This window comes from Stenella coeruleoalba (genome assembly GCF_951394435.1).
Source record: "Stenella coeruleoalba genome assembly, contig: scaffold_33, whole genome shotgun sequence".
In the NCBI taxonomy this organism is placed as follows: Eukaryota; Metazoa; Chordata; class Mammalia; order Artiodactyla; family Delphinidae; genus Stenella; species Stenella coeruleoalba.
The window spans coordinates 1,156,301-1,170,751 of NW_027646420.1; the positions used below are offsets into that span (position 1 = coordinate 1,156,301).

The window sequence follows — 14,451 nt, forward strand, 5'->3', positions numbered from 1 at the left end:
GAAGAGGAAATAACCAAAGGCTCAGCGTGCCGTACCGGAACCAGATTAGGGCCTGAAGCCATCCTGCGGTGTTGCGGCCAGCTCAAAAGAAAGCGAGTTGAAGAAAGGAGCTCAGGGGCACTGTAATTCACAAACCTGCAGAGTTATAAATGACAGCTATCGTCCAAAAATAGACTGAAGTAAGGCTGCCAAGAGGACTTGAAAGCGGGGCAGAATTGCAGGAAACCGATTTCAGGAGGTAGACTGGAATTGCATTGAAAGCATAGGAAAAGAGGCAGAACGTCCACAATGATGCACTTGGCCAAAAAGGGCGTATGCGTTTTTTCCTGAATATATTCAGGAAAAAACGCATACGCCCTTTTTGGCCAACCAAGCAAGCTTGCAAAGGAAATTTGCACTACAATGAAGTCTCACTTCCCCCGGTCAAAAGGGCCATCTGAAAAAAGTGTAAAATCCAGAAAGGCAGGACAGGCCATGGAGAACTGGGAGCCTTGTTATGCTGATGGGCGGGATGTAAATTGCCAACAACCACTGGGGAGAAGTGTATGGTGTTTCCTGAAACATCTAAAAAACAAAGCAACAGAGCCTAGGGCACTTCCACTTATGGTCCTATAGCTTAGGGAAATTAAAATCAAAAAGACACAGCCACCCCAAAGTTTGGGACGCCTCTGTTTACAAGAACCTCGTTTACCGTACAAGTTCAATATCACAGAAAGTGAAAAATGCATAAAGAACTTGTGGTACTTACGTACAATGCAGTATCACTCAGCAATGAAATCTATGTTATCAGGCCCGTAGCAGCATAATGAGTAGATTCAGGTACGATGATTCTAACTGAAATAAGTCACACAGAAAAAGAAACATCATAAGATATCACTAATACACGGAATGTAAACTTGGCTACACAGGAACTGAATTACAGAACAGAACAGGTTCTCAAATTTAGAAAACCAACTTATGCTTGCTTAAGGGGAAAGGTGAGTTGGGGTGCTGCATAAAACCAGAGATTGAAATGAGCACAGATAAAGTTCCTTAAGCCAAATATGGAATAGACAAGAGCTACTCCTTGCTCAACGAAATGGACTCAACACCGCATATTAAACGCCTAAGAATGTACCTGACTAGTAAGTATCTTAAAACCTATGGATTGCTATGTCTCCGAAAGAGAATCAAGCATGTGTACAGGGGCATAAACGCATCACTGATAGGATTGGAGAGGTTCGGTGAGCAAATGAAGACCCTTTGAAGTCATATTGCATGGTACCCATTCCACGGGTTTCAACTACCCAGGTTTTAGGTATTCTTCCTTCAGCTAAAACATGCATGTGGAACCCAGAGTATGATCAACCATGTGATCGGGAGACGTGTTCAAATATGTCTCAGTTTTCGTACCCTGGTACTCGGGTGCAACATTCCAGACGCTTTACTAACACTCTCCCGACTTGGAGAGTCAGTCCCTTTAACCTCCTGTTTGGCCCAGTTTGCAATTTCTGTGGAAGATGAACAGGAATAGCCAGAACCAATGAGAGACTAGCTGGAGGTGTCTGGATGGGCAAATTTAACTCTCATTTCCCACCAGGAAGAGGAAATAACCAAAGGCTCAGCGTGCCGTGCCGGAACCAGATTAGGTCCTGAAGCCATCCTGCGGTGTTGCGGCCAGCTCAAAAGAAAGCGAGTTGAAGAAAGGAGCTCAGGGGCACTGTAATTCACAAACCTGCAGAGTTATAAATGACAGCTATCGTCCAAAAATAGACTGAAGTAAGGCTGCCAAGAGGACTTGAAAGCGGGGCAGAATTGCAGGAAACCGATTTCAGGAGGTAGACTGGAATTGCATTGAAAGCATAGGAAAAGAGGCAGAACGTCCACAATGATGCACTTGGCCAAAAAGGGCGTATGCGTTTTTTCCTGAATATATTCAGGAAAAAACGCATACGCCCTTTTTGGCCAACCAAGCAAACTTGAAAAGGAAATCTGCACTACAATGAAGTCTCACTTCCCCCCGGTCAAAAGGGCCATCTGAAAAAAGTGTAAAATCCAGAAAGGCAGGACAGGCCATGGAGAACTGGGAGCCTTGTTATGCTGAAGGGCGGGATGTAAATTGCAAACAACCACTCGGGAGAAGTGTATGGTGTTTCCTGAAACATCTAAAAAACAAAGCAACAGAGCCTAGGGCACTTCCACTTATGGTCCTATAGCTTAGGGAAATTAAAATCAAAAAGACACAGCCACCCCAAAGTTTGGGACGCCTCTGTTTACAAGAACCTCATTTACCGTACAAGTTCAACATCGCAGAAAGTGAAAAATGGGTAAAGAAGTTGTGGTATTTACTTACAAAACAATATCACTCAGCAATGAAATCTGTGTCATCAGGCCCTTAGCAGCACAATGAGTGGATTCAGGTATGATGATTCTAACTGAAATAAGTCACACAGAAAAAGAAACATCATAAGATATCAGTAATACACGGAATGTAAACTTGGCTACACAGGAACTGAATTACAGAACAGAACAGTGTCTCAAATTTAGAAAACCAACTTATGCTTGCTTAAGGGGAAAGGTGAGTTGGGGTGCTGCATAAAACCAGAGATTGAAATGAGCACAGATAAAGTTCCTTAAGCCAAATATGGAATAGACAAGAGCTACTCCTTGCTCAACGAAATGGACTCAACACCCCATATTAAACGCCTAAGAATGTACCTGACTAGTAAGTATCTTAAAACCTATGGATTGCTATGTCTCCGAAAGAGAATCAAGCATGTGTACAGGGGCATAAACGCAGCAGTGATAGGATTGGAGAGGTTCGGTGAGCAAATGAAGACCCTTTGAAGTCATATTGCATGGTACCCATTCCACGGGTTTCAACTACCCAGGTTTTAGGTATTCTTCCTTCAGCTAAAACATGCATGTGGAACCTAGAGTATGATCAACCATGTGATCGGGAGACGTGTTCAAATATGTCCCAGTTTTCGTACCCTGGTACTCAGGTGCAACATTCCAGACGCTTTACTAACACTCTCCCGACTTGGAGAGTCAGCGCCTTTAACCTCCTGTTTGGCCCAGTTTGCAATTTCTGCGGAAGATGAACAGGAATAGCGAGAACCAATGAGAGACTAGCTGGAGGTGTCTGGACGGGCAAATTTAACTCTCATTTCCCACCAGGAAGAGGAAATAACCAAAGGCTCAGCGTGCCGTGCCGGATCCAGATTAGGGCCTGAAGCCATCCTGCGGTGTTGCGGCCAGCTCAAAAGAAAGCGAGTTGAAGAAAGGAGCTCAGGGGCACTGTAATTCACAAACCTGCAGAGTTATAAATGACAGCTATCGTCCAAAAATAGACTGAAGTAAGGCTGCCAAGAGGACTTGAAAGCGGGGCAGAATTGCAGGAAACCGATTTCAGGAGGTAGACTGGAATTGCATTGAAAGCATAGGAAAAGAGGCAGAACGTCCACAATGATGCACTTGGCCAAAAAGGGCGTATGCGTTTTTTCCTGAATATATTCAGGAAAAAACGCATACGCCCTTTTTGGCCAACCAAGCAAGCTTGCAAAGGAAATCTGCACTAAAATGAAGTCTCACTTCCCCCCGGTCAAAAGGGCCATCTGAAAAAAGTGTAAAATCCAGAAAGGCAGGACAGGCCATGGAGAACTGGGAGCCTTGTTATGCTGATGGGCGGGATGTAAATTGCCAACAGACACTAGGGAGAAGTGTATGGTGTTTCCTGAAACATCTAAAAAACAAAGCAACAGAGCCTAGGGCACTTCCACTTATGGTCCTATAGCTTAGGGAAATTAAAATCAAAAAGACACAGCCACCCCAAAGTTTGGAACGGCTCTGTTTACAAGAACCTCGTTTACAGTACAAGTTCAACATCGCAGAAAGTGAAAAATGGATAAAGAAGTTGTGGTATTCACTTACAATGCAGTATCACTCAGCAATGAAATCTGTGTCATCAGGCCCTTAGCAGCACAATGAGTGGATTCAGGTATGATGATTCTAACTGAAATAAGTCACACGGAAAAAGAAACATCATAAGATATCAGTAATACACGGAATGGAAACTTGGCTACACAGGAACTGAATTACAGAACAGAACAGGGTCTCAAATTTAGAAAACCAACTTATGCTTGCTTAAGGGTAAAGGTGAGTTGGGGTGCTGCATAAAACCAGAGATTGAAATGAGCACAGATAAAGTTCCTTAAGCCAAATATGGAATAGACAAGAGCTACTCCTTGCTCAACGAAATGGACTCAACACCGCATATTAAACGCCTAAGAATGTACCTGACTAGTAAGTATCTTAAAACCTATGGATTGCTATGTCTCCGAAAGAGAATCAAGCATGTGTACAGGGGCATAAACGCAGAAGTGATAGGATTGGAGAGGTTCGGTGAGCAAATGAAGACCCTTTGAAGTCATATTGCATGGTACCCATTCCACGGGTTTCAACTACCCAGGTTTTAGGTATTCTTCCTTCAGCTAAAACATGCATGTGGAACCCAGAGTATGATCAACCATGTGATCGGGAGACGTGTTCAAATATGTTTCAGTTTTCCTCCCCTGGTACTCGGGTGCAACATTCCAGACGCTTTACTAACACTCTCCCCACTTGGAGAGTCAGCGCCTTTAACCTCCTGTTTGGCCCAGTTTGCAATTTCTGCGGAAGATGAACAGGAATAGCCAGAACCAATGAGAGGCTAGCTGGAGGTGTCTGGACGGGCAAATTTAACTCTCATTTCCCACCAGGAAGAGGAAATAACCAAAGGCTCAGCGTGCCGTACCGGAACCAGATTATGGCCTGAAGCCAACCTGCGGTGTTGCGGCCAGCTCAAAAGAAAGCGAGTTGAAGAAAGGAGCTCAGGGGCACTGTAATTCACAAACCTGCAGAGTTATAAATGACAGCTATCGTCCAAAAATAGACTGAAGTAAGGCTGCCAAGAGGACTTGAAAGCGGGGCAGAATTGCAGGAAACCGATTTCAGGAGGTAGACTGGAATTGCATTGAAAGCATAGGAAAAGAGGCAGAACGTCCACAATGATGCACTTGGCCAAAAAGGGCGTATGCGTTTTTTCCTGAATACATTCAGGAAAAAACGCATACGCACTTTTTGGCCAACCAAGCAAGCTTGCAAAGGAAATCTGCACTACAATGAAGTCTCACTTCCCCCCGGTCAAAAGGGCCATCTGAAAAAAGTGTAAAATCCAGAAAGGCAGGACAGGCCATGGAGAACTGGGAGCCTTGTTATGCTGAATGGCGGGATGTAAATTGCCAACAGACACTCGGGAGAAGTGTATGGTGTTTCCTGAAACATCTAAAAAACAAAGCAAGAGAGCCTAGGGCACTTCCACTTATGGTCCTATAGCTTAGGGAATTTAAAATCAAAAAGACACAGCCACCCCAAAGTTTCGAACGGCTCTGTTTACAAGAACCTCGTTTACAGTACAAGTTCAACATCGCAGAAAGTGAAAAATGGATAAAAAAGTTGTGGTATTTACTTACAAAGCAATATCAGTCAGCAATGAAATCTGTGTCATCAGGCCCTTAGCAGCACAATGAGTGGATTCAGGTATGATGATTCTAACTGAAATAAGTCACACAGAAAAAGAAACATCATAAGATATCAGTAATACACGGAATGTAAACTTGGCTACACAGGAACTGAATTACAGAACAGAACAGGGTCTCAAATTTAGAAAACCAACTTATGCTTGCTTAAGGGGAAAGGTGAGTTGGGGTGCAGCATAAAACCAGAGATTGAAATGAGCACAGATAAAGTTCCTTAAGCCAAATATGGAATAGACAAGAGCTACTCCTTGCTCAAAGAAATGGACTCAACACCGCATATTAAACGCCTAAGAATGTACCTTACTAGTAAGTATCTTAAAACCTAGGGATTGCTATGTCTCCGAAAGAGAATCAAGCATGTGTACAGGGGCATAAACGCAGCAGTGATAGGATTGGAAAGGTTCGGTGAGCAAATGAAGACCCTTTGAAGTCATATTGCATGGTACCCATTACACGGGTCTCAACTCTCCAGGTTTAAGGTATTCTTCCTTCAGCTAAACCATGCATGTGGAACCCAGAGTATGATCAACCATGTGAACGGGAGAGGTGTTCAAATATGTCTCAGTTTTCGTACCCTGGTACTCGGGTGCAACATTCCAGACGCTTTACTAACACTCTCCCGACTTGGAGAGTCAGTCCCTTTAACCTCCTGTTTGGCCCAGTTTGCAATTTCTGCGGAAGATGAACAGGAATAGTGAGAACCAATGAGAGGCTAGCTGGAGGTGTCTGGACGGGCAAATTTAACTCTCATTTCCCACCAGGAAGAGGAATTAACCAAAGGCTCAGAATGCCGGGCCGGAACCAGATTAGGGCCCGAAGCCATCCTGCGGTGTTGCGGCCAGGTCACAAGAAAGCGAGTTGAAGAAAGGAGCTCAGGGGCACTGTAATTCACAAACCTGCAGAGTTATAAATGACAGCTATCGTCCAAAAATAGACTGAAGTAAGGCTGCCAAGAGGACTTGAAAGCGGGGCAGAATTGCAGGAAACCGATTTCAGGAGGTAGACTGGAATTGCATTGAAAGCATAGGAAAAGAGGCAGAACGTCCACAATGATGCACTTGGCCAAAAAGGGCGTATGCATTTTTTCCTGAATATATTCAGGAAAAAACGCATACGCCCTTTTTGGCCAACCAAGCAAGCTTGCAAAGGAAATCTGCACTACAATGAAGTCTCACTTCCCCCCGGTCAAAAGGGCCATCTGAAAAAAGTGTAAAATCCAGAAAGGCAGGACAGGCCATGGAGAACTGGGAGCCTTGTTATGCTGATGGGCGGGATGTAAATTGCCAACAGACACTTGGGAGAAGTGTATGGTGTTTCCTGAAACATCTAAAAAACAAAGCAACAGAGCCTAGGGCACTTCCACTTATGGTCCTATAGCTTAGGGAAATTAAATTCAAAAAGACACAGCCACCCCAAAGTTTGGAACGGCTCTGTTTACAAGAACCTCGTTTACAGTACAAGTTCAACATCGCAGAAAGTGAAAAATGGATAAAGAAGTTGTGGTATTCACTTACAATGCAGTATCACTCAGCAATGAAATCTATGTCATCAGGCCCTTAGCAGCACAATGAGTGGATTCAGGTATGATGATTCTAACTGAAATAAGTCACACAGAAAAAGAAACATCATAAGATATCAGTAATACACGGAATGGAAACTTGGCTACACAGGAACTGAATTACAGAACAGAACAGGGTCTCAAATTTAGAAAACCAACTTATGCTTGCTTAAGGGGAAAGGTGAGTTGGGGTGCTGCATAAAACCAGAGATTGAAATGAGCACAGATAAAGTTCCTTAAGCCAAATATGGAATAGACAAGAGCTACTCCTTGCTCAACGAAATGGACTCAACACCCCATATTAAACGCCTAAGAATGTACCTGACTAGTAAGTATCTTAAAACCTATGGATTGCTATGTCTCCGAAAGAGAATCAAGCATGTGTACAGGGGCATAAACGCAGCAGTGATAGGATTGGAGAGGTTCGGTGAGCAAATGAAGACCCTTTGAAGTCATATTGCATGGTACCCATTCCACGGGTTTCACCTACCCAGGTTTAAGGTATTCTTCCTTCAGCTAAAACATGCATGTGGAACCTAGAGTATGATCAACCATGTGATCGGGAGACGTGTTCAAATATGTCTCAGTTTTCGTACCCTGGTACTCTGGTGCAACATTCCAGACGCTTTACTAACACTCTCCCCACTTGGAGAGTCAGTCCCTTTAACCTCCTGTTTGGCCCAGTTTGCAATTTCTGCGGAAGATGAACAGGAATAGCGAGAACCAATGAGAGACTAGCTGGAGGTGTCTGAACGGGCAAATTTAACTCTCATTTCCCACCAGGAAGAGGAATTAACCAAAGGCTCAGCGTGCCATGCCGGAACCAGATTAGGGCCTGAAGACATCCTGCGGTGTTGCGGCCAGGTCACAAGAAAGCGAGTTGAAGAAAGGAGCTCAGCGGCACTGTAATTCACAAACCTGCAGAGTTATAAATGACAGCTATCGTCCAAAAATAGACTGAAGTAAGGCTGCCAAGAGGACTTGAAAGCGGGGCAGAATTGCAGGAAACCGATTTCAGGAGGTAGATTGGAATTGCATTGAAAGCTTAAGAAAAGAGGCAGAACGTCCACAATGATGCACTTGGCCAAAAAGGGCGTATGCGTTTTTTCCTGAATATATTCAGGAAAAAACGCATACGCCCTTTTTGGCCAACCAAGCAAACTTGCAAAGGAAATCTGCACTACAATGAAGTCTCACTTCCCCCCGCTCAAAAGGGCCATCTGAAAAAAGTGTAAAATCCAGAAAGGCAGGACAGGCCATGGAGAACTGGGAGCCTTGTTATGCTGATGGGCGGGATGTAAATTGCCAACAGACACTCAGGAGAAGTGTATGGTGTTTCCTGAAACATCTAAAAAACAAAGCAACAGAGCCTAGGGCACTGCCACTTATGGTCCTATAGCTTAGGGAAATTAAAATCAAGAAGACACAGCCACCCCAAAGTTTGGGACGCCTCCGTTTACAAGAACCTCGTTTACCGTACAAGTTCAATATCACAGAAAGTGAAAAATGGATAAAGAAGTTGTGGTATTTACTTACAAAGCAATATCACTCAGCAATGAAATCTGTGTCATCAGGCCCTTAGCAGCACAATGAGTGGATTCAGGTATGATGATTCTAACTGAAATAAGTCACACAGAAAAAGAAACATCATAAGATATCAGTAATACACGGAATGTAAACTTGGCTACACAGGAACTGAAGAACAGAACAGAACAGTGTCTCAAATTTAGAAAACCAACTTATGCTTGCTTAAGGGGAAAGGTGAGTTGGGGTGCTGCATAAAACCAGAGATTGAAATGAGCACAGATAAAGTTCCTTAAGCCAAATATGGAATAGACAAGAGCTACTCCTTGCTCAACGAAATGGACTCAACACCGCATATTAAACGCCTAAGAATGTACCTGACTAGTAAGTATCTTAAAACCTATAGATTGCTATGTCTCCGAAAGAGAATCAAGCATGTGTACAGGGGCATAAACGCAGCAGTGATAGGATTGGAGAGGTTCGGTGAGCAAATGAAGACCCTTTGAAGTCATATTGCATGGTACCCATTCCACGGGTTTCAACTACCCAGGTTTTAGGTATTCTTCCTTCAGCTAAAACATGCATGTGGAACCCAGAGTATGATCAACCATGTGATCGGGAGACGTGTTCAAATATGTCTCAGTTTTCGTACCCTGGTACTCGGGTGCAACATTCCAGACGCTTTACTAACACTCTCCCCACTTGGAGAGTCAGCGCCTTTAACCTCCTGTTTGGCCCAGTTTGCAATTTCTGCGGAAGATGAACAGGAATAGCGAGAACCAATGAGAGGCTAGCTGCAGGTGTCTGGACGGGCAAATTTAACTCTCATTTCCCACCAGGAAGAGGAATTAACCAAAGGCTCAGCATGCCGGGCCGGAACCAGATTAGGGCCTGAAGCCATCCTGCGGTGTTGCGGCCAGGTCACAAGAAAGTGAGTTGAAGAAAGGAGCTCAGGGGCACTGTAATTCACAAACCTGCAGAGTTATAAATGACAGCTATCGTCCAAAAATAGACTGAAGTAAGGCTACCAAGAGGACTTGAAAGCGGGGCAGAATTGCAGGAAACCGATTTCAGGAGGTAGACTGGAATTGCATTGAAAGCATAGGAAAAGAGGCAGAACGTCCACAATGATGCACTTGGCCAAAAAGGGCGTATGCGTTTTTTCCTGAATATATTCAGGAAAAAACGCATACGCTCTTTTTGGCCAACCAAGCAAGCTTGCAAAGGAAATCTGCACTACAATGAAGTCTCACTTCCCCCCGGTCAAAAGGGCCATCTGAAAAAAGTGTAAAATCCAGAAAGGCAGGACAGGCCATGGAGAACTGGGAGCCTTGTTATGCTGAAGGGGGGGATGTAAATTGCCAACAAACACTCGGGAGAAGTGTATGGTGTTTCCTGAAACATCTAAAAAACAAAGCAAGAGAGCCTAGGGCACTTCCACTTATGGTCCTATAGCTTAGGGAATTTAAAATCAAAAAGACACAGCCACCCCAAAGTTTTGAATGGCTCTGTTTACAAGAACCTCGTTTACAGTACAAGTTCAACATCGCAGAAAGTGAAAAATGGATAAAAAAGTTGTGGTATTTACTTACAAAGCAATATCACTCAGCAATGAAATCTGTGTCATCAGGCCCTTAGCAGCACAATGAGTGGATTCAGGTATGATGATTCTAACTGAAATAAGTCACACAGAAACAGAAACATCATAAGATATCAGTAATACACGGAATGTAAACTTGGCTACACAGGAACTGAATTACAGAACAGAACAGGGTCTCAAATTTAGAAAACCAACTTATGCTTGCTTAAGGGGAAAGGTGAGTTGGGGTGCTGCATAAAACCAGAGATTGAAATGAGCACAGATAAAGTTCCTTAAGCCAAATATGGAATAGACAAGAGCTACTCCTTGCTCGAAGAAATGGACCCAACACCGCATATTAAACGCCTAAGAATGTACCTGACTAGTAAGTATCTTAAAACCTAGGGATTGCTATGTCTCCGAAAGAGAATCAAGCATGTGTACAGGGGCATAAACGCAGCAGTGATAGGATTAGAGAGGTTCGGTGAGCAAATGAAGACCCTTTGAAGTCATATTGCATGGTACCCATTCCACGGGTTTCAGCTACCCAGGTTTTAGGTATTCTTCCTTCAGGTAAAACATGCATGTGGAACCCAGAGTATGATCAACCATGAGATCGGGAGACGTGTTCAAATATGTCTCAGTTTTCCTCCCCTGGTACTCGGGTGCAACATTCCAGACGCTTTACTAACACTGTCCCCACTTGGAGAGTCAGCGCCTTTAACCTCCTGTTTGGCCCAGTTTGCAATTTCTGCGGAAGATGAACAGGAATAGCGAGAACCAATGAGAGACTAGCTGGAGGTGTCTGGATGGGCAAATTTAACTCTCATTTCCCACCAGGAGGAGGAAATAACCAAAGGCTCAGCGTGCCGTACCGGAATCAGATTAGGGCCGGAAGCCATCCTGCGGTGTTGCGGCCAGGTCACAAGAAAGCGCGTTGAAGAAAGGAGCTCAGGGGCACTGTAATTCACAAACCTGCAGAGTTATAAATGACAGCTATCGTCCAAAAATAGACTGAAGTAAGGCTGCCAAGAGGACTTGAAAGCGGGGCAGAATTGCAGGAAACCGATTTCAGGAGGTAGACTGGAATTGCATTGAAAGCATAGGAAAAGAGGCAGAACGTCCACAATGATGCACTTGGCCAAAAAGGGCGTATGCGTTTTTTCCTGAATATATTCAGGAAAAAACGCATAAGCCCTTTTTGGCCAACCAAGCAAGCTTGCAAAGGAAATCTGCACTACAATGAATTCTCACTTTCCCCCGGTCAAAAGGGCCATCTGAAAAAAGTGTAAAATCCAGAAAGGCAGGACAGGCCATTGAGAACTGGGAGCCTTGTTATGCTGATGGGCGGGATGTAAATTGCCAACAGACACTTGGGAGAAGTGTATGGTGTTTCCTGAAACATCTAAGAAACAAAGCAACAGAGCCTAGGGCACTTCCACTTATGGTCCTATAGCTTAGGGAAATTAAAATCAAAAAGACACAGCCACCCCAAAGTTTGGAACGGCTCTGTTAACAAGAACCTCGTTTACAGTACAAGTTCAACATCGCAGAAAGTGAAAAATGGATAAAGAAGTTGTGGTATTCACCTACAAAGCAATATCACTTAGCAATGAAATCTATGTCATCAGGCCCTTAGCAGCACAATGAGTGGATTCAGGTATGATGATTGTAACTGAAATAAGTCACACAGAAAAAGAAACATCATAAGATATCAGTAATACACGGAATGTAAACTTGGCTACACAGGAACTGAATTACAGAACAGAACAGGGTCTCAAATTTAGAAAACCAACTTATGCTTGCTTAAGGGGAAAGGTGAGTTGGGGTGCTGCATAAAACCAGAGATTGAAATGAGCACAGATAAAGTTCCTTAAGCCAAATATGGAATAGACAAGAGCTACTCCTTGCTCAACGAAATGGACTCAACACCGCATATTAAACGCCTAAGAATGTACCTGACTAGTAAGTATCTTAAAACCTATGGATTGCTATGTCTCCGAAAGAGAATCAAGCATGTGTACAGGGGCATAAACGCAGCAGTGATAGGATTGGAGAGGTTCGGTGAGCAAATGAAGACCCTTTGAAGTCATATTGCATGGTACCCATTCCACGGGTTTCAACTACCCAGGTTTAAGGTATTCTTCCTTCAGCTAAAACATGCATGTGGAACCTAGATTATGATCAACCATATGATGGGGAGACGTGTTCAAATATGTCTCAGTTTTCGTACCCTGGTACTCGGGTGCAACATTCCAGACGCTTTACTAACACTCTCCCCACTTGGAGAGTCAGTCCCTTTAACCTCCTGTTTGGCCCAGTTTGCAATTTCTGCGGAAGATGAACAGGAATAGCGAGAACCAATGAGAGGCTAGCTGGAGGTATCTGGACGGGCAAATTTAACTCTCATTTCCCACCAGGAAGAGGAATTAACCAAAGGCTCAGCGTGCCGTGCCGGATCCAGATTAGGGCCTGAAGCCATCCTGCGGTGTTGCGGCCAGGTCACAAGAAAGCGAGTTGAAGAAAGGAGCTCAGGGGCACTGTAATTCACAAACCTGCAGAGTTATAAATGACAGCTATCGTCCAAAAATAGACTGAAGTAAGGCTGCCAAGAGGACTTGAAAACGGGGCAGAATTGCAGGAAACCGATTTCAGGAGGTAGACTGGAATTGCATTGAAAGCATAGGAAAAGAGGCAGAACGTCCACAATGATGCACTTGGCCAAAAAGGGAGTATGCGTTTTTTCCTGAATATATTCAGGAAAAAACGCATACGCCCTTTTTGGCCAACCAAGCAAGCTTGCAAAGGAAATCTGCACTACAATGAAGTCTCACTTCCCCCTGGTCAAAAGGGCCATCTGAAAAACGTGTAAAATCCAGAAAGGCAGGACAGGCCATGGAGAACTGGGAGCCTTGTTATGCTGATGGGCGGGATGTAAATTGCCAACAACCACTCAGGAGAAGTGTATGGTGTTTCCTGAAACATCTAAAAAACAAAGCAACATAGCCTAGGGCACTTCCACTTATGGTCCTATAGCTTAGGGAATTTAAAATCAAAAAGACACAGCCACCCCAAAGTTTGGAACGGCTCTGTTTACAAGAACCTCGTTTACAGTACAAGTTCAACATCGCAGAAAGTGAAAAATGGATAAAGAAGTTGTGGTATTTACTTAAAAAGCAATATCACTCAGCAATGAAATCTGTGTCATCAGGCCCTTAGCAGCACAATGAGTGGATTCAGGTATGATGATTCTAACTGAAATAAGTCACACAGAAAAAGAAACATCATAAGATATCAGTAATACACGGAATGTAAACTTGGCTACACAGGAACTGAATTACAGAACAGAACAGGGTCTCAAATTTCGAAAACCAACTTATGCTTGCTTAAGGCGAAAGGTGAGTTGGGGTGCTGCATAAAACCAGAGATTGAAATGAGCACAGATAAAGTTCCTTAAGCCAAATATGGAATAGACAAGAGCTACTCCTTGCTCAACGAAATGGACTCAACACCGCATATTAAACGCCTAAGAATGTACCTGACTAGTAAGTATCTTAAAACCTATGGATTGCTATGTCTCCGAAAGAGAATCAAGCATGTGTACAGGGGCATAAACGCAGCAGTGATAGGATTGGAGAGGTTCGGTGAGCAAATGAAGACCCTTTGAAGTCATATTGCATGGTACCCATTCCACGGGTTTCAACTACCCAGGTTTTAGGTATTCTTCCTTCAGCTAAAACATGCATGTGGAACCCAGAGTATGATCAACCATGTGATCGGGAGACGTGTTCAAATATGTTTCAGTTTTCCTCCCCTGGTACTCGGGTGCAACATTCCAGACGCTTTACTAACACTCTCCCCACTTGGAGAGTCAGCGCCTTTAACCTCCTGTTTGGCCCAGTTTGCAATTTCTGCGGAAGATGAACAGGAATAGCCAGAACCAATGAGAGGCTAGCTGGAGGTGTCTGGACGGGCAAATTTAACTCTCATTTCCCACCAGGAAGAGGAAATAACCAAAGGCTCAGCGTGCCGTACCGGAACCAGATTATGGCCTGAAGCCAACCTGCGGTGTTGCGGCCAGCTCAAAAGAAAGCGAGTTGAAGAAAGGAGCTCAGGGGCACTGTAATTCACAAACCTGCAGAGTTATAAATGACAGCTATCGTCCAAAAATAGACTGAAGTAAGGCTGCCAAGAGGACTTGAAAGCGGGGCAGAATTGCAGGAAACCGATTT

The 14,451-nt window shown here is 44.0% G+C and overlaps 1 long non-coding RNA gene across 7 annotated transcripts in view; it reads right to left on the reverse strand.

The window, feature by feature from the left end:
- Positions 1-14,451, reverse strand: part of LOC307181120 — a 977,962-nt gene that overhangs the window by 937,652 nt on the left and 25,859 nt on the right. For all 7 annotated transcript variants that reach the window (XR_013825914.1, XR_013825915.1, XR_013825916.1 and 4 more), the window contains exon 4: positions 13,389-13,470. This is a non-coding gene — a long non-coding RNA (uncharacterized lncRNA). The remainder of the gene's footprint in view (positions 1-13,388; positions 13,471-14,451) is intronic.